Consider the following 20,697-nt stretch of genomic DNA (forward strand, 5'->3'; position numbering starts at 1 on the left):
GGCGACAAGTGGCAGAGGAACTTCAGCGGAATCCATGGCCGGATCTACTGTCACGATCCCGGCTGGTAGGAGGTGGATTCTCTGTGCCAGAGAGGGATTGGCGAGGACCGTGCTAGTGGACCGGTTCTAAGTCACTACTGGTTTTCACCAGAGCCCGCCGCAAAGCGGGATGGTCTTGCTGCGGCGGTAGTGACCAGGTCGTATCCACTAGCAACGGCTCAACCTCTCTGACTGCTGAAGATAGGCGCGGTACAAGGGAGTAGACAAAGGCAAGGTCGGACGTAGCAGAAGGTCGGGGCAGGCAGCAAGGATCGTAGTCAGGGGCAACGGCAGGAGGTCTGGAACACGGGCTAGGAACAAACAAGGGAACGCTTTCACTAGGCACAAGGGCAACAAGATCCGGCAAGGGAGTGCAGGGGAAGTGAGGTATAAGTAGGGAGTGCACAGGTGGAAACTAATCAAGGTAATTGGGAAGATTGGACCAGGCACCATCATTGGTGCACTGGCCCTTTAAATCGCAGAGACCCGGCGCGCGCGCGCCCTAGGGAGCGGGGCCGCGCGCGCCGGGACAGGACCGACGGAGAGCGAGTCAGGTACGGGAGCCGGGGTGCGCATCGCGAGCGGGCGCCACCCGCATCGCGAATCGCATCCCGGCTGGAGGTGGTGCCGCAGCGCACCCGGTCAGTGGATCTGACCGGGGCGCTGCAGCAACGAGGATGAGGCGAGCGCTCCGGGGAGGAACGGGGACCCGGAGCGCTCGGCGTAACAGTCAGGAGTAGGCATCAGCAGTACCCAAGAGGCTTTAATAACCCCTTACATTGCGCGATCACTCGCGAGATCGAGCAATAACAGGTGTGTTATGCCCTCAGATGTCCGGGGCTGCACGCGCGCTATACTATCTTTCACAGACAGGTGCGGGTAACCCGCTGACCCCCCCCTTCGCGATAGGGATCAGGGATTGCAATTATTTGCCATGAAAGAAGAATCACAACTAAGCGCCGGTCATTAAGTCCCTGCCCTTTGTACACACCGCATGTCTCTACTACCGATTGGATGGTTTAGTGAGGTCCTCGGATCGGCCCCGGCGGGGTAGGAGAAGGCCCTAGAAGAGTGCTGAGAATTTAAAGATCATTGTTGAAATTAGCATTAAGCATGTATTTAGCTACTGCAAAACATCAAAAAATTGAAGGTCCAAGGCCTGAAGCATCAGGGAGGCAAGTAGTTCCCGAAAAACACAGAATGAGTCAGGATCAGTCATTCGCAGTACCCAAGAGGGTTACATAACCATCACCTTACATTTGAAGATCAATGTTGAAATTTGCATTAAGCATGTATTTAGCTACTGCTAAACATCCAAAAATTTAAGGCCCAAGGCCTGAGGGCAGGGAAGCAAGTAGTTCATGAAAGACACAGAATGAGCAGGCATTCACAGTACCTAAGAGGGTTTCATAACCCCTTACATTTAAAGATCAATGTTGACATTTGCATTAAGCATATATTTAGCTACTGCTAAACATCCAAAAATTAAAAGGCCCAAGGCCAGAAGCATCAGTGAGGCAAGTAGTTCCTGAAAGACACAGGATGAGCCAGGAGCAGGCAATCGCAGTACCCAAGAGGGTTTCATAACCAACCCCTTACATTTAAAGATGAATGTTGAAATTTGCATTAGGAATGTATTTAGCTACTGCTAAACATCCAAAAATTGAAGGCCCAAGGCCTGAGGGCAGGGAGGCAAGTAGTTCCTGAAAGACACAGAATGAGCTAGGAGCAGGCAATCACAGTACCAAAGAGGGTTTCATAAACCTAATTGATAAGCCAAGAGGGTTTCATAACCAACCATAATTGGGAAATGTTGGTGTAGCAGCATGATCAATCTACTCTGAGGCATATGGCATTGGTGGCTGGAAATCCTAGCTGATCCATCCCTGATTCATCTTGACAAACGTCAGTCTCTCCACATTTTTGGTGAACAGACGAGTTAGCCTTGGCGCACTAAACACCCGTTTCTGATGGCACACTACTGGCCGGGCAGGGCAGCTTTTCCAGGGCAAATTCTGCTAGTTGTGGCCATAAATCAAGTTTGGCTGCCGAGAAGTCCAACGGATCTTCAATGGTTGTTGGCATGACCATGTCAAGGTATGCCACCACCTACTGGTTCAGGTCCTGCTCCATGTCTACCTGCTGCTGATGAGTTGCTTCACTACGCGGGTGAAGAAAGCTACTCATCAGCGACTGTAGACTCAGGCTGCTGCTGATTGAGCTGGTACTGCTCCTCCCACCCCTCCCCAGCAGCCATGGCAGTGGAAGGTGAGCGCAGAGGGCCACCCGAGTCAGACCTGCAAGTGGATGGACCATGTGGCCGATCAGGCAACTGACTACGTAGAATCTCTCTGTAGTAGGTAAGTTTGTCCTCCCTCTCAGTGGGTGTAAAAAAGGCCCCCATTTTGGGACGGTAGCGAGGGTCTAATAAGGTGGAGATCCAGAAGTCATCCCGCTGACGAATTTTGACAATTCGGGGGTCACTACGCAAGCAACTGAGCATGCATCGTGCCATTTGCGCCAGTGACTCGGAGGGACTACCTGCCTCCATCTCCACTGCACACTGCCACGGTGTGTCTGGGTCCTCTGTCTCAACTTCCTCATAACCCTCCAGCTCCTCTGGCTGCTCCTGCTCCTCCTCTCCTGTCAGAAGACTAGAAACACCGGCCATCTCATCCAACCTAAACTGTGCTCCGCTCTGCCCCTCATCATCCTCCTCCTCCTCCAGCTCAGCCCCCACAGGACTCATGTAGCCTTGAGATGTAGGCGCAACGTCTCCATTGCCGTGACCAGCCATGGTTTCAATCATTTGTTGTAGGAAATGTAGGAGTGGGATTACGTCGTTCATGGCATCCAGGCGTCCAGGCGACTCACAAATAATGTGGCTTCCTCAAAGGGCCTCAGCGAACGGCAGGTGTCACGTATGAGCTGCCACTGGTTCACATTGAAGTTACACAGGGGAGTACTCCCATCTGCTTGGATCATCAAGAAATCGGTGATGGCTTTTCTTTGTTCCTTGCCATTTTCAGGATGTTTTGCAAATGGGGTGAAAACTTGAGGAAGTGCTTGACAACCAGATTCAACACGTGTGCCATGCAGGGCGCATGTTTCACACTTCCTTGTCGCAGCGCGAACACGATGTTCTTCCCGTTGTCGGTCACCATGGTTCCCATTTCCAGATTTCTTCGAGTAAGCCATACTCGGATTTCTTTACGAATGACCTTTAGCAGTTCCTCCACTGTGTGACTCAGTTCGCCAAGGCAAACCATGTGAAGAACAGCTTGACACCGCCGTGCCCTACACACATGGTACGATGAAGGGCCACCGAGATTTGCACGTGCAGTGGAGGCCGAGGACACGGTGGAGGATGAGGAGGCGGCGCCCCAGACTGTAACAGGACCAACAGCCTGGAAGCGAGAGCGTGGAGGAGGAAGCGGTGTGACCTGTCCAAGTTGCTGTTGTGGCTGTGCAGGAGCCACATTTACCCAGTGGGCCGTAAAAGACAAGTATTGTCCCTGCCCGTAGTTACAGCTCCATACGTCGGCGCTGCCATGCACTTTTGAACACACCGACAGGCTCAAGGACTGGCCCACCTTCTCTTGTACAAACTTATGCAGGGCTGGTACTGCCTTCTTCGCAAAGAAATGACGGCTTGGGACTCTCCACCTCGGCTCGGCACAAGCCATAAATTCTCTGAAAGGTGCAGAGTCCACCACTTGAAAAGGGAGGGACTGCAACACCAGCAACTTGGACAGGAGCACATTTAACTTCTGCGCCGTTGGATGAGTGGGCACATAATGTTGTCTCTTGGACATGGTTTCGCCGATGGATTGTTGGCGGAATGGCTGACTAAAAGCGGTAGAAGCAGGAGCGACAGAAGGAGGGTTTGACACACAGCTCCCTTCGGCTGAGGTGGTGGAGCCTTGGCTGGATGAAGGAGGGAGCGGATGGCCACTGGGTGATGCAGCAGGCTGGACCACTACATTGGAGCAACGGTTCTCCCAGGCCGATTTATGGTGGCGAAGCATTTGTTGACCCAGGGCCGTGGTGTCGACATTGGGACCCTGGCCACGCTTCACCTTCTGCTGACGGATCTTGCATGTGGCTACGTGAACCTCCTCCGGATGCCTTATGAAAAACTTCCACACCGCCGAGTAGCTGATTTTCCCACCCGCAGTCTGCACTAATTGACTGTTATTGGCGCCGTCTTCAGGAACCCCTGTTCCACTACCTCCCGGAAAGGTAGGCTGCCGCGAAGCAGGTGGTCTCCCCCGGGCACGTTTGGCTCCTGAATTTCTACTACTGCCACCACGCTGACTGCCAACCGTGCTACCGCCTTGCTGCCTCAAGGGCAACCTGCAACTCTCTTCTCCTGATGATGATGAAGCCCCTTCTGCACCCGGCTCCCAATTGCGAACGTCACTGAGGTCCTCCTCAGGTTCCCCAACAGTGTCTGCTTCAGGACCCTGAACACTTGTAACACTGCCTCCCACGTCCCTCTCCGCATCACTACTTGACCGCCCAGCGGAGCAAGCGGCGCATGTCTCCTCCCCTTCTTGGCTGTCCAGTAGCTGCTGACTGTCCTCTATTAGATCGTCCTCAGTAAATAGTGGAGCTGAACCCACAGCATAAGATACTTCTTTAGGAGAGGGAACAGCATTGGACAAAGGCAATGGGAGGACACGGACTGCTCCCGGGCCATGCCAACTGAGGGTTGTGTCTGAGGAACCCACCGACTGTTGACTGGGGGTGTCAGATGTCACTTGTGATGATGTGGATGAGCGTGTTAACTAATCCACAACGGCAGATGGGTTGCTGGTGGAGACACGACCGCTGGCTGATAACGGGAGCTCCGGCCTCTCGCTGCGACTCCTGCCGCCCCAAGTCTGCTGCCAACTCTGCCTGAAGTATTTAGGCCTCTGCCACTCCTCTGTGCACGTCCTGGCACTTCTCTGCCTGACATACTTAGTGCGTTTATGATGGTATTACAATACGCTACACTACTCTTTAAACAGTATTTGTATAGAACAGCAGCAGGTGATTACTTACGGCTGTCCTTGAACAGTATGTAGGCCCTTGACAGCTTAACAGGTACTAAATGGTACAATACTTGGATGTACCTATGCAGTATGCACTGATGAGGGCAGTAATATGCCTAACTATTAGCAGAAAAAAATCTGTATTTTTGTAATACACCAGCCGGTGGATACAATTGTTTGGACTTTGACGGTATGGAGCACCTTGACAGCTTAACAGGTACTAAATGGTACAATACTTGCATGTACCTATGAGGGCAGTTATATATGCGTAACTATACGCAGAAAAAACTATTTAAAAAACAAATTAAAAAAAACAGCCGGTGAATAGTATTGTTTGCAATTGCACAGTATGTATCCAGCCCCTTGACAGATTAACATGTACAAAATGGTACAAATGCACTACAGTCCACTGAACAATCACATATTTCTGAACAGCAGCAGAACCCAACAGTGCAGCACCACAAAAAAAAAATCCAGGGATTAAACCCTAAATTGCACTCTGTCACACAATTCTGAGCAGCAGAAGATTTGTGGAGCAAATAAAAATAAACTCAATTGGGCTGAAAAATTAGGAGATAAGATGCTTCAGAAAGTTCAGGCAGCTTGGAGATCTGTATGAGGCAGCTGACAGCTATCTGCCCCTCTCTGCTGCAATGCTCAATAACGTGAATAGGAGGTTTAGCTATCAATGATCCTTCTCAGTGTAACAGCACAGCACTCTGCACCCCTGTCTTTCCCTAATGCTGATGTGACTAGCAGTTGCAGTGTAACGCTGTGGTATGAGCTATTAACACACACACAGTCCCGTCCTCTCTATCTGAGTGCATAAATGAAATGAAAAGAGGCAAGATGGATGCCTATTATTTAGGGGCTGTGACATCACAGGGGTAAGTGAACACTGATAGGCTGCATCTCACATGTGATTCAGGGTCAGCCCGCCTACCTTCATTCCCGACGCTGTTTCCCGCCCTCCCATAATCCGCTGCCCCAAGTACTCACATGTGGATCCGCCATCTTAGGTCTCCAATAGCCTGGAAAGCTGTAAAATGGAGTTTAATGAAGCGATTCGCGCTATAGAATCGCGGCGATATTCGTATTCGTTGCGAATTGAATTTTTCATGAAATTCGTAACGAATTCGGGTTCGTCAACTTCAATTCACTCATCTCTAGCGGTATATCCACATCATCAGTGCCACCAATTACACACCTAAATGTTATACAGCATGATATCATTAAGGCCAATGATTGGCTGCAGCAATGGTGTGATTACAACTGGAGCAGTGGAACTAGGTGAGGATAGCTTCCCACCCAGGAAACTACTTATGGGGCTGGTGGGGGACACTTTCAAAACATCATGGCCCAGATTTATCAAACAGTGTGAGAGAAAAAAAATAGAGTGATTTTCCCACAGCAACCAATCACAGCTCAGCTAATGAGCTCTGGTAGAGTGAAAGCTGAGCTTTGATTGGTTGCTGTGAAAAAAATCACTACATTTTTTCTCTCAACAGTTTAAAATATGGGCCCATATCCTTACCACCCCTCGAGGGGCGTACCTGGAGCATTTGGCACCCTTGGCGGACCCTTTGTTTGGCACCCCCCCCTATAATTACACCCCCACACCCTTAATTACACCCCCACCCTTCCCCTCCTTTAATTAACCCCCCTCCCCCAAAGGTATAGGCAGCAGAGGTAGCCCCCCACCCTTCCCCATAGGTATAGGCAGCAGAGTTAAACCCCCTTCCCAATAGGTATAGGAACAGAGATAACCCCCCTTTCTCTTTAGGTATAGGCCGCAGAGTCACCCCACCCCCTTTCCCCCGTAAGTATAGGCAAAATTACACCCCCATCCTCCTTTCCCCATAGGCAGAGTTGTCCCCCTCTTCCCCATTGGTATAGGCAGAGTTACCACCCCCCATCTTTCCCATTGGTATAGGCAGAGTTACCCCACCCCCCCTTTCCTCCCCTTTCCCCATTGGTATAGGCAGAGTTACCCCACCCCCCCTTTCCTCCCCTTTCCCATAGGTATAGGCAGAGTAACCCCCTCCCCCTCTTCCCCATAGGTATATGCAGAGTAACCCCCCCATAGGTATATGCAGAGTAACCCCCCCATAGGTATATGCAGAGTAACCCCCCCCATAGGTATATGCAGAGTAACCCCCCCATAGGTATATGCAGAGTAACCCCCCCATAGGTATATGCAGAGTAACCCCCCCCATAGGTATATGCAGAGTAACCCCCCCCATAGGTATATGCAGAGTAACCCCCCCCATAGGTATATGCAGAGTAACCCCCCCCCATAGGTATATGCAGAGTAACCCCCCCCATAGGTATATGCAGAGTAACCCCCCCCCATAGGTATATGCAGAGTAACCCCCCCCCCATAGGTATATGCAGAGTAACCCCCCCCCCATAGGTATATGCAGAGTAACCCCCCCCCCCATAGGTATATGCAGAGTAACCCCCCCCATAGGTATATGCAGAGTAACCCCCCCCCATAGGTATATGCAGAGTAACCCCCCCCATAGGTATATGCAGAGTAACCCCCCCATAGGTATATGCAGAGTAACCCCCCCCCATAGGTATATGCAGAGTAACCCCCCCATAGGCATATGCAGAGTAACCCCCCATAGGCATATGCAGAGTAACCCCCCATAGGCATATGCAGAGTAACCCCCCCATAGGTATATGCAGAGTAACCCCCCCATAGGTATATGCAGAGTAACCCCCCCATAGGTATATGCAGAGTAACCCCCCACAGGTATATGCAGAGTAACCCCCCCATAGGTATATGCAGAGTAACCCCCCCATAGGTATATGCAGAGTAACCCCCCCATAGGTATATGCAGAGTAACCCCCCATAGGTATATGCAGAGTAACCCCCCCATAGGTATATAACCCCCCCCTCTTCCCCATAGGTATATGCAGAGTAACCCCCCCCTCTTCCCCATAGGTATATGCAGAGTAACCCCCCCTCTTCCCCATAGGTATATGCAGAGTAACCCTCTCTTCCCCATAGGTATATGCAGAGTAACCCCACCATATTCCCCATAGGTGTATGCAGAGTACCACCCCTCTTCACCATAGGTATATGCAGAGTAACCCCCCCCCTTTTCCCCATAGGTATATGCAGAGTAACCCCCTCTTCCCCATAGGTGTATGCAGAGTAACCCCCCCCCCTCTTCCCCATAGGTATATGCAGAGTAACCCCCCCAGGTATATGCAGAGTAACTCCCCCCCAGGTATATGCAGAGTAACCCCCCTCTTCCCCATAGGTATATGCAGAATAACCCCCCTCCCCCATAGGTATATGCAGAGTAACCCCCCTCCCCCATAGGTATATGCAGAGTAACCCCCCTCCCCCATAGGTATATGCAGAGTAACCACCCTCCCCCTCTTCCCCATAGGTATATGCAGAGTAACCCCCCCTCTTCCCCATAGGTATATGCAGAGTAACCCCCTCTTCCCCATATGTATATGCAGAGTAACCCCCCCCCCTTTTCCCCATAGGTATATGCAGAGTAACCCTCTCTTCCCCATAGGTATATGCAGGGTAACCCCACCATATTCCCCATAGGTGTATGCAGAGTAACCCCCCCCAGGTATATGCAGAGTAACCCCCCCTCTTCCCCATAGGTATATGCGGAGTAACCCCCCCTCCCCCATAGGTATATGCAGAGTAACCCCCCTCTTCCCCATAGGTATATGCAGAGTAACCCCCCCTCTTCCCCATAGGTATATGCAGAGTAACCCCCCCCCTCTTCCCCATAGGTATATGCAGAGTAACCCCCCCTCTTCCCCATAGGTATATGCAGAGTAACCCCCCCCCCTCTTCCCCATAGGTATATGCAGAGTAACCCCCCCCCCCCTCTTCCCCATAGGTATATGCAGAGAAACCCCCCCCCCTCTTCCCCATAGGTATATGCAGAGTAACCCCCCCCCCCCCTCTTCCCCATAGGTATATGCAGAGTAACCCCCCCCCCTCTTCCCCATAGGTATATGCAGAGAAACCCCCCCCTCTTCCCCATAGGTATATGCAGAGTAACCCCCCCCCCCCTCTTCCCCATAGGTATATGCAGAGTAACCCCCCCCTCTTCCCCATAGGTATATGCAGAGTAACCCCCCCCCCCTCTTCCCCATAGGTATATGCAGAGTAACTCCCCCCAGGTATATGCAGAGTAACCCCCCCTCTTCCCCATAGGTATATGCGGAGTAACCCCCCCTCCCCCATAGGTATATGCAGAGTAACTCCCCCCAGGTATATGCAGAGTAACCCCCCCTCTTCCCCATAGATATATGCGGAGTAACCCCCCCTCCCCCATAGGTATATGCAGAGTAACCCCCCTCCCCCCTCTTCCCCATAGGTATATGCAGAGTAACCCCCCCTCTTCCCCATAGGTATATGCAGAGTAACCCCCCCTCTTCCCCATAGGTATATGCAGAGTAACCCCCCCCTCTTCCCCATAGGTATATGCAGAGTAACCCCCCTCCCCCCTCTTCCCCATAGGTATATGCAGAGTAACCCCCCCTCTTCCCCATAGGTATATGCAGAGTAACCCCCCCTCTTCCCCATAGGTATATGCAGAGTAACCCCCCCTCTTCCCCATAGGTATATGCAGAGTAACCCCCCCTCTTCCCCATAGGTATATGCAGAGTAACCCCCCCCTCTTCCCCATAGGTATATGCAGAGTAACCCCCCCCCTCTTCCCCATAGGTATATGCAGAGTAACCCCCCCCCCTCTTCCCCATAGGTATATGCAGAGTAACCCCCCCCCCTCTTCCCCATAGGTATATGCAGAGTAACCCCACCCCCTCTTCCCCATAGGTATATGCAGAGTAACCCCCCCTCTTCCCCATAGGTATATGCAGAGTAACCCCCCCCTCTTCCCCATAGGTATATGCAGAGTAACCCCCCCCTCTTCCCCATAGGTATATGCAGAGTAACCCCCCCCCCCCTCTTCTCCATAGGTATATGCAGAGTAACCCCCCCCCTCTTCCCCATAGGTATATGCAGAGTAACCCCCCCCCCTCTTCCCCATAGGTATATGCAGAGTAACCCCCCCCTCTTCCCCATAGGTATATGCAGAGTAACCCCCCCCCCCCTCTTCCCCATAGGTATATGCAGAGTAACCCCCCCCTTCCCCATAGGTATATGCAGAGTAACCCCCCCCTCTTCCCCATAGGTATATGCAGAGTAACCCTCCCTCTTCCCCATAGGTATATGCAGAGTACCCCCCCCTCTTCCCCATAGGTATATGCAGAGTACCCCCCTCTTCCATAAAGGTATATGCAGAGTACCCCCCCCTCTTCCCCATAGGTATATGCAGAGTACCCCCCCCCTCTTCCCCATAGGTATATGCAGAGTAACCCCCCCCCTCTTCCCCATAGGTATATGCTCACCTGGTATCCCACGCAGCGATCTCCTCAGCAGCAGGGGCCCACGTCTTCTCCCCTCCACAGTACAGGCACCGGATGAGCGACGTCACCGGCGCCTGTACTGCATGCTGCGTGGGGGTGGAGGTCACATCTCCTCTGTGTAGCTGCAGATGCGGCTCACACAGAGGGGATGCCTTCTCCTGTATGTGCGTGTATTGCGCATACAGGAGAAGGCACCGCTGTCTGCTGGGGATCTGGGACGAGTCCCGGACCTCAGTAGCGGCGGCGGGTCAGTCCACCCCTGGCACCCCCCCTTGTGAGTAGCACTCGGGGCGGGATGCCCCCCGCCCCTTGGTACGCCACTGCACCCCTCCCAGCAGGAACATCTCCTGGGTATGGTGACGAAAATTTTCACATATATAAACACGTTGCCACACGTTATGCATAGTAAAATCTGATTATAACTTCCCTTTAAATAACTTGACAATTAAATGGTTAAATAGCTTCTCCTAATTTAAGAGCCTATGTAATCTGTAGCATATTTCTGTCACTCCATTTACCAAAAAATATTTCTTTATAGCTGAAAAAAATCCCTAAAGTTTTGGCTACTAAGTGACTTACTTCTCTACAATTTGCTGTTCACTAACCGTTAGTCTCAGTCGATCTTTAGTAACAGAAAGACCAAAATTGAATACAGGAAGTGGGGGTAGGGCTTAGCTACTGCTGCATGCAGGAGAGAGAATTTTAGACATTTTTTGCCAACTTTTTTAAAAGTAAAAACTAAAATTTTGCAGGAGCTTATGTATTCAGAACCTTAAGGGGAAAAGAACTGCATGTAGATGTCAGAAACATGGGTAGAGGCGCAGATCTGTAGACAGGTTCAAAAAAAAATACCAAGAACACCGTGACTCCATAATTCATAAATGGAACAACAAGAAATCTTCCTAGAGATGGTTTCCCCACCAAAATAAGCAATCGGGGGGAAGGGTCTTGGTAAAAGAGACCACGTGACCACAAACCCAATGTTCACTCTGGCTGAGCTCCAAAGGTCCTTTGTGCAATATGGGGAAACTTTCAAAAAGGTCAGCTGTCTCTTTGGCAGAGTGGAGTGAAAGTGTAGTAAAATACACAAGGAAATTTGCAAAAGATACCTACCTTTCTGGTGAAACCAAGATTTAACCCCTTAAGGACTTAGCCCTTTTTCACCTTAAGGACTCGGACGTTTTTTGCACATCTGACCACGGTCTGGAATGCTTTTAGTTATCATTCTGCTTCCGAGATTGCTTTTTCGTGACATATTCTACTTTAACATAGTGGTACAATTTTGTGGTAACTTGCATCCTTTCTTGGTGAAAAATCCCAAAATTTGATGAAAAATTTGAAAATTTAGCATTTTTCTAACTTTGAAGCTCTCTGCTTGTAAGGAAAATGGATATTCACAAAAAAAATTTTTGATTCACATATACAATATGTCCTCTTTATGTTTGCATCATAAAATTGATGTGTTTTTATTTTTGGAAGACACCAGAGGGCTTCAAAGTTCAGCAGCAATTTTCCAATTTTTCACAAAATTTTCAAACTCACTATTTTTCAGGGACCAGTTCAGGTTTGAAGTGGATTTGAAGGGTCTTCATCTTAGAAATACCCCATAAATGACCCCATTATAAAAACTACAACCCCCAAAGTATTCAAAATGACATTCAGTCAGCGTTTTAACCCTTTAGGTGTTTCACAGGAATATCAGCAAAGTGAAGGAGAAAATTCACAATCTTCATTTTTCACACTCGCATGTTCTTGTAGACCCAATTTTTGCATTTTTACAAGGGGTAAAAGGAGAAAATTTATACTTATATTTGTAGCCCAATTTCTCTCGAGTAAGGACATACCTCATATGTCTATGTAAAGTGTTCGGCGGCGCAGTAGAGGGCTCAGAAGGGAAGGAGCGACAAGGGGATTTTGGAGAGTACGTTTTTCTGAAATGGTTTTTGGGGGGCATGTTGCATTTAGGAAGCCCCTATGGCGCCAGAACAGCAAAAAAGAAAACACATGGCATACCATTTTTGAAACTAGACCCCTTAAGGAACGTAACAAGGAATAAAGTGAGCCTTAATACCCCACAGGTGTTTCACGACTTTTGCATATGTAAAAAAATAAATAAAAACATTTCACAAAAATGTGTTTCCCCCCAAATTTCACATTTTTTCAAGGGTTAATAGCAGAAAATACCCCCCAAAATTTGTAACCCCATCTCTTCTGAGTATGGAGGTACCCCATAATTTGGCCTGAAGTGCACTACGGGCGAACTACAATGCTCAGAAGAGATGGAGTCATATTTGGCTTTTTGAGACCAAATTTTGCTCGGGGGGCATGTCTCATTTAGGAAGCCCCTATGGTGCCTGGACAGCAAAAAAAAAAAATACACATGGCATACTATTTTGGAAACTAGACTCCTCGGTGAACGTAACAAGGGGTTAAGTAAACCTTTATACCCCACAGGTGTTTCACGACTTTTGCATATATAAAAAATTTTTTTTTTTTTTTTTTTTTACCTAAAATGCTTGTTTTCCCAAAAATTTTACATTTTTAAAAAGGGTAAAAGCAGAAAATACCCCACAAAATTTGTAACACAATTTCTCCCGAGTACGGCGATACCCCATATGTGACCATAAACTGTTGCCTTGAAATACGACAGGGCTCCAAAGTGAGAGCGCAATGCCCATTTGAGGCCTAAATTAGGGATTGCATAGGGGTGGACATAGGGGTATTCTACGCCAGTGATTCCCAAACAGGGTGCCTCCAGCTGTTGTAAAACTCCCAGCATGCTTTGACAGTCAACGGCTGTCCGGCAATACTGGGAGTTGTTGTCTTGCAACAGCTGGAGGCTCCGTTTTGGAAACAGTGGCGTACCAGATGTTTTTCATTTTTATTGGGGAGGGGAGGGGGGCTGTGTAGGGGTATGTGTTTATGTAGTGTTTTTTACTTTTTTATTTTATTTTGTGGTAGTGTAGTGTAGTGTTTTTAGGGTACAGTCACACGGGCGGGGGTTCACAGTAGTTTCTCGCTGGCAGTTTGAGCTGCAGCAGAAAATTTTCCGCAACTCAAACTTGCAGCCAGAGACTTACTGTAGACCTCCGCCCATGTGAGTATACCCTGTACATTAACATTGGGGGGGGGGGGGGGGGGACATCCAGCTGTTGCAAAACTACAACTCCCAGCATGGTCTGACAGATTGTACATGCTGAAAGTTTTAGTTTTGCAACAGCTGTAGGCACACTGGTTATGTATCACTGAGTTTGTGACCTAACTCAGTGTTTCACATCCAGTGTGCCTCCAGCTGTTGCAAAACTACAACTCCCAGCATTTACGGTGCATGCAGGGAGTTGTAGTTTGCACCAGCTGGAGGCACACCGGTCGTGAAACACTGAGTTAGGTAAAAAAAAAAACTCTGAGTTTCACAACCAGTGTGCCTTCAGCTGTTGCAAAACTACAACTCTCAGCAGTCACCGACAGCCAACGGGCATGCTGGGAGTTGTAGTTATGCAACCAGCAGATGCACCACTACAACTCCCAGCATGCACTTTAGCTGTTTGTGCAAGCTGGGAGTTGTAGTTATACAACATCTGAAGGTACACTTTTCCATAGAAAAAATGTGCCTCCAGCTGTTGCAAAACTATAAGTCCCAGCATGCCCATAAGGGAATGCTGGGAGCTGTGGTGGTCTGCCTCCTGCTGTTGCATAACTAAAGTTCCCAGCATGCCCTTTTTGCATGCTGGGAGCTGTTGCTAAGCAACAGCAGGAGGCTGTCACTCATCTCCAACTGCTGATCCACGCCACTTCAGGTCAGTCCCTCGCCGCTGCCGCCGCTCCTGGGGCCCCGATCCCAACATTGACGCCGGGGATCGGGGTCCCCAGCTGTCGGGGTCCTCTTCCCGCACCCGATCACTTCCTTCGGAAGAGGGGCGGAGCTGGTTGCGGGAGTGACACCCGCAGCAGGTGCCCTGATTGGTCGGCCGGTAAACCAGCCGACGAATCAGGGCGACCGTGAGGTGGCACCAGTGCCACCTCACCCCTGCTGGCTATGGCTGTTCGGGGCCGTCAGAGACAGCCTGTAATTCCAGGTCAATGGAGACCCGATTGACCCAGAATCCGCCGCAGATCGCTGGGCTGAATTGTCCAGCGATCTGCGGCCATCGCCGACATGGGGGGTCATCATGACCCCCCCCCTGGGCGATATGCCGCGATGCCTGCTGAACAATTTCAGCAGGCATCGGGCACCGGCTCCCCTCCAGCTAGCGGCGTGGGGCCGGGATTTGACAGGACATACTCAAATGTCCTGGGTCCTTAAGGACTCGGAAAAGGGACCGTTTGAGTATGTCCTGCATCCTTAAGGGATTAGTCTTAGGGATTGTGAAGGCCTAGTGTTTACTCATGCTGCTGGAAACTCCGGGCTGTGCCATTCAGCCACTATATGGTCTCCTCATGCTGCCAACACCTCCATACTGTGTCATTCAGTCACTATATGGTCTCCTGACACTGATGCCACAACCAGGCTCTGTCATTGTGCTGCTGTGCGGCAGTGATTCTAAAAGCGATGCCGGTAATCTGCATGTTATTCTGAATAACAGTATTATTTCACTAATCCAGCACACTCCATATGCATTTTAGAAGTGTTCTATACTCCTATAGAGGCTGTATGTAGGCTAGAAACGACGGAAAATTCGTCGAAACGGCCGAATCAAATTTTTGAAAAGTTCGCTCATCTCTAATGTCAGCCATTAGTGGTAGGTCCCGTGGGTCTATCAGCAGCCAAACACCTGCCGCTAATGGTGGACATCCGAAATTGCACTAACCAGCCATGCACCCTTTAAATGCCTTGAACAGTATCTATCACAGCAGCTGAAGGATTATGGGGGGCTTTGAGAGACTTATCGAATCACCTGTGGTGCAAATGCGGGGTCCAATGAGTCAGGGTCCAATGCCAGCCAAAGCTCCAGTTCTGGCACACCTAGAAGTAAATTGACAATATCAGTGATAAGTGCAATGCCTATGCATAGCACTGAACAGTAATAACAAATCAAAAGATTGCTATAAATAGTCCTCTATGAGGACTTCAAAAAAACTTAAAAGAAAAAAAGTTAATAAATGTAAATAAGCCCTCCCACCTATTAAAAAATGAAATAATTCCCATTTTAAATATAAAAAAAAAATCTCAAACAATAAAATAAAAATAAAACAAATGTGGTATTTCCGCGTTTGCAAATATCCGAACTATTAAATGTAAGGTTACTAATCACAAGTCTAGAATTGCAGAATTTTGGCCACATCACAGGCTAGAGAAAAATAGATTTAAAAAATTGATAAAAAGTGCATGAAAAGTCATATTTGCAAAAGTGGTACTGATTAAGTAGTAAAATAATAGTAATACATGTAACCATATATATCATTTTAAACGTATTGACCCACAGAATAAAAAGAACAGGTCAGCTTTCCCATAAAGTGCAATGCGTAAAAATGAATGCCCACAAAATTAGCAAATATGCAATTTTCTTTTCAATGTGCAACTACAAATTGTAAGGACACATTTAAATTTTATGATAAAAAGGTATGAAAATGAAAGTTATGAAAAAAAATTAAAACGCAAAAAAAATATTTAGCTGTGTCCTCAAGGCCAAAATGGTCTGTGTCCTTAAGAGGTCAAGGGCAAGGGACGTAAATGTACACCTTTGTGCCCTGGTAATTTTAAGAGTCATACTGTACATTTACACCCTGCACAGTATTTTGTCTATGAAGCAAGCACAGGAGCCTTGCCAGCCCTGCGAGGTTCCTGTGCTTGCTTCATAGGCAAAATGCTGCCGATGTCTGCCATTAACCGATTAAATGCTGTTGTAAATAGTGTTCATGAATGACAGCTCTTGTAAGTGATGAGCACAACCGCAACATGTATGTGGGTATCCGATTAGTTTTCATACCAGCCGGAGGTCCCCTCACCTGCTCTGATAGAATCTGCCAAAGCAGACATCAAAGTGCTCATCTCACTGATCAATGCTATGCAATTCAGTATTAGCAATCTAATGATTGCTTGCAATAGCCCCCTATGGAGACATCAAAAGCGTAAAATAAAAAAAATAAAAAGTTGAAAAAAAAATGATATATGCCACTCCCCTAATACAAATTTTAATCTCCCCCTTTTGCATTTTGCAAATAAAAATAAACAAAAGAGATTTGGTGTTGCCATCTGCAGAAATATCCCCACTATTAAAATATGTTTATGATGCTCCACAGTGACTGGCATGAACATTAAATATACTAAATGCCAGAATTGCTGGATTTAAGGTCACATTAAATATTAGAGAAACATGAATAAAAAATGATCAAAAATCCCAGATGTAACACTTTTGGATTTGATTTAGAATTTTAGTGCAGATTCTTAGGCCGATTTAACAGTGTAATTTTTTTCATCCAATGTGTAGACTTACCCTTGTCTCCTTATGCAAAAATATAAATAGTAACTAAACCTGTATGTATGTCATACATCAGTGTTTGAGTAAAAAGTATTGCAGAGTGATTCTACAAGTAAAGTTACAAGTAGTGGTGTTTAAATTAAATGTTATTCTTTTTGGTTGCCAAAAGGCACTTTGACATGGCAGATAGCAGGCGCCACTAAAGATTTCTCTGTCTGAAACTAAAGCTTGCATTGTCTGTTTATAGTGTAACCCCTTGGAGACCAGTCAATTTTGGTCCTTAACCCCTTAAGGACTGAGCCCTTTTTCACCTTAAAGGACTGAGCATTTTTTTTTTGCAATTCTGACCACTGTCAATTTATGCATTAATAACTCTGGGATGCTTTTACCGTTTATTCTGATTCCAAGATAGTTTTTTCGTGACATATTTTACTTTAACCCCTTAAGGACTCCGGGGTTTTCAGTTTTTGCACTTTTGTTTTTTCCTCCTTACCTTTTAAAAATCATAACCCTTTCAATTTTCCACCTAAAAATCCATATTATGGCTTATTTTTTGCATCACCAATTCTAATTTGCAGTGACAGTCATTTTACCCAAAAATTCACGGCAAAACGGAAAAAAAAATCATTGTGTGTCAAAATCGAAGAAAAAATGCTATTCTGTAACTTTTGAGGGCTTCCGTTTCTACGTAGGCATATTTCGGTAAAAATGACACCTTATCATTATTCTGTAGGTCCATATGGTTAAAATGATACCCTACTTATATAGGTTTGATTTTGTTGTACTTCTGGAAAAAATCATAACTACATGCAGGAAAATATATATGTTTAAAAATGTCCTTTTCTGACCCCTATAACTTTTTTATTTTTCCATGTACAGGACGGTATGAGGACTCATTTTTTGCGTCGTGATCTGAACTTTTTAACGGTATGATTTTTTTTATGGGAAAAGGGAGGTGATTCAAACGTTTATTAGGGAAGGGGTTAAATGACCTTTATTAACACTTTTTTTTACTTTTTTTTTGCAGTGTTATAGCTCCCATAGGGACCGATAACACTGCACACACTGATCTATCATGCTGTATTAACACGCCTGTGATCAGTGTTACATAGTTACATAGTTAGTATGGTTGAAAAAAGACATACGTCCATCAAGTCCAACCAGGGAATTGAAGTGAAGGGTGTAAAGGGATAAGGGAAAGGGATGTAGTTTTATAATTCTGCATAAGCATAGTGTTATCGGCGCTTGACTGCTCCTGCCTGGATCTCAGGCACGGAGTAGTCATTTGTCGATCGGACACTGAGGAGGCAGGTAAGGGCCCTCCCATTGTTCTGTAAGCTGTTCGGGACGCCGCGATTTCACCGCGGGAGTCCCGAAGAGCCCGACTGAGCAGCCGGGATACTTTCACTTCAGACGCGGAGGTCAGCATTGATCGCCGCGTCTGAAGAGTTAATACAGGGCATCACCGTGATCAGTGATGTCCTGCATTACCCGCGGGTCCGTTGATAGCCGCCGGGACCGACCCGATATGACCCGCGGCATATCGCGGGAGCTGGCGGAGGACGTAAATATACGTCCTTCGTCGTTAAGGAGTTAACATAGTGGTAAATTTTTTCATTACTTGCTTCCATTCTTGGTGAAAAATCCAAAAATTTCATGAAAATTTAGAAAATTTAGCTTTTTTTCTAACTTTGAAACTCTGTGCTTATAAGGAAAATGGATATTCCAAATAAATTATATGTTGATTCACATAATATGTCTACTTCATGTTGGCATCATAAAGTTGACATGTTTTTACTTTTGGAAGACATCAGAGGGCTTCAAAGTTCAGCAGCAATTTTCCATGAAAATTTCTAAATCAGAATTTTTCAGGGGACCATTTCATTTTGAAGTGGATTTGAGGGGCTTTCATGTTAGAAATACATTATAAAAACTGCACCCCTCAAAGTATTCAAAATTACAAAGTTTGTTAACCCTTTAGGTGTTTCACAGGAATAGCAGCAAAGTGAAAGAGAAAATTCAAAATCTTTATTTTTTTGGGGAGAGATATCTCCCCAAAAATGTAACTGAATTTCTCTCGAGTTAGGAAATACCTCATATGTGTATGTAAAGTGTTCTGTGGGCGCACTAGAGGGCTCAGAAGGGAAGGAGCGACAATTGGATTTTGGAGAGTGAATTTTGCTGAAATGTTTTTTTTTTGTCGCATTTAGGAAGCCAGAACACCCAAAAAAAAAAAAAAAAATCACATGGCATACTATTTTGGAAACTACACCCCTCAAGGAATGTAACAAGGGGTACAGTGAGCCTTAACACCCACAGGTGTTTGACGACTTTTCATTAAAATTCGATGTGTAAATAAAAAAAAGATTTGTCACAAAAATGCATTTTTTTCTCCAAATTAATAGGAAATACCCCATGTGTGGACATCAAGTGCTCTGCTGGTGCACTACAATGCTCAGAAGTGAAAATGGTTTTTGGGGGGCATGTTGCATTTAGGAAAGCCTCTATGGTGCCAGAACAGCAAAAACAAACAAAAAAAAAAAACACATGGCACATTATTTTGGAAACTACACCCCTCAAGATACGTAACAAGGGGTAGGGTACAGTGAGAGTTAAACCCCAGAGGATGAATTTTGAAAATGAAAAATTAGATTTGTTTCACTAAAGAAGCTGGTGTTACCCCAATTTTTCTTTTCCTTTTCACAAGGGTATAGGGTAAATAGAGCCCCAAAATTTTGTACCCTTCTTCAAGCTTTGTAAACTACTCAGAGCATGGATACATGGCGGATGTAGAGTGCTCTGTGGGCAAACTACAATGCTCAGAAAAGAAGAAGCGCCATTGAGCTTTTGGAGAGAGAATTTGTTTGGAATGGAAGTCGGGGGCCATATGCGTTTACAAAGCCCCCATGGTGACAGAACAGTGGCCACATGTGACCCCATTTTGGAAATTACACCCCTCACAGAATTTAGGAAGGGGTGCAGTAAGAATTTACAACCCACTGGCATTTGACAGATCTTTGGAACAGTGGGCTGTACAAATTAAACATTACATTTTTACGGACCACCGTTCCAAAAATCAGTTAGATGCCCTGTTTGTGGCAAATGCTCATTGTACCCCTTATCACATTACATGAGTGGGGTAGATTCCAAAATAGGGTCACATGTGGGGTCCATTGTTCTGACACCATTGTGGCTTTGTAAACACACATGGCCTTCAATTCCGGACAAATTTTCTCTCCGAAAGCTCAAAGGCGCTCCTTTCTCTACTGAGCATTGTAGTGTGCCTGTAGAGCACTTTGCATCCACATATGGGGTATGTTCTTACTCAGAAGAAATGGGGTTACAAATTTTGGGGGGCTTTTTTCCAATTTTGTCTTGTTAAGATAAAAAAAAATTAGGGTAACACCAGCATTTTAGTGAATTATTATTTTATTTTCATTTTCCCATCCAACTTTAACAAAAAATTGTCAAACACCTGTGGGGGTGTTAAGGCTCACTATACCCCTTGTCACGTTCCGTGAGGGGTGTAGTTTTCCAAATGGGGTCACAAATGGGCATTTATTTTTTGCGTTTATGTCAGAACCGCTGTAAAATTAGCCACCCCTGTGCAAATCACCAATTTAGGCTTCAAATGTACATAGTTAGCCATGTTGTGCGCCCACAGAGCATTTTATGTCCACATATAGGGTATTTCTGTACCTCTTGTGAAAATGAATAGTATGGGGCAGCACCAGCATGTTATTGTAAAAATTCTTACTTTTTTACACTAACAGGCTGGTGTGGAC

General features: G+C 46.8%; 1 long non-coding RNA gene across 1 annotated transcript in view; it reads right to left on the minus strand.

Annotated features, from left to right (window-relative positions):
• The window catches only part of LOC130276909 (uncharacterized), a 125,750-nt gene that overhangs the window by 5,003 nt on the left and 100,050 nt on the right, over window positions 1-20,697 (minus strand). The window contains exon 2 of the long non-coding RNA XR_008845293.1: window positions 15,389-15,456. This is a non-coding gene — a long non-coding RNA (uncharacterized LOC130276909). The remainder of the gene's footprint in view (window positions 1-15,388; window positions 15,457-20,697) is intronic.

The sequence above is a fragment of the Hyla sarda genome, chromosome 6, assembly GCF_029499605.1.
Source record: "Hyla sarda isolate aHylSar1 chromosome 6, aHylSar1.hap1, whole genome shotgun sequence".
Taxonomy (NCBI): Eukaryota; Metazoa; Chordata; class Amphibia; order Anura; family Hylidae; genus Hyla; species Hyla sarda.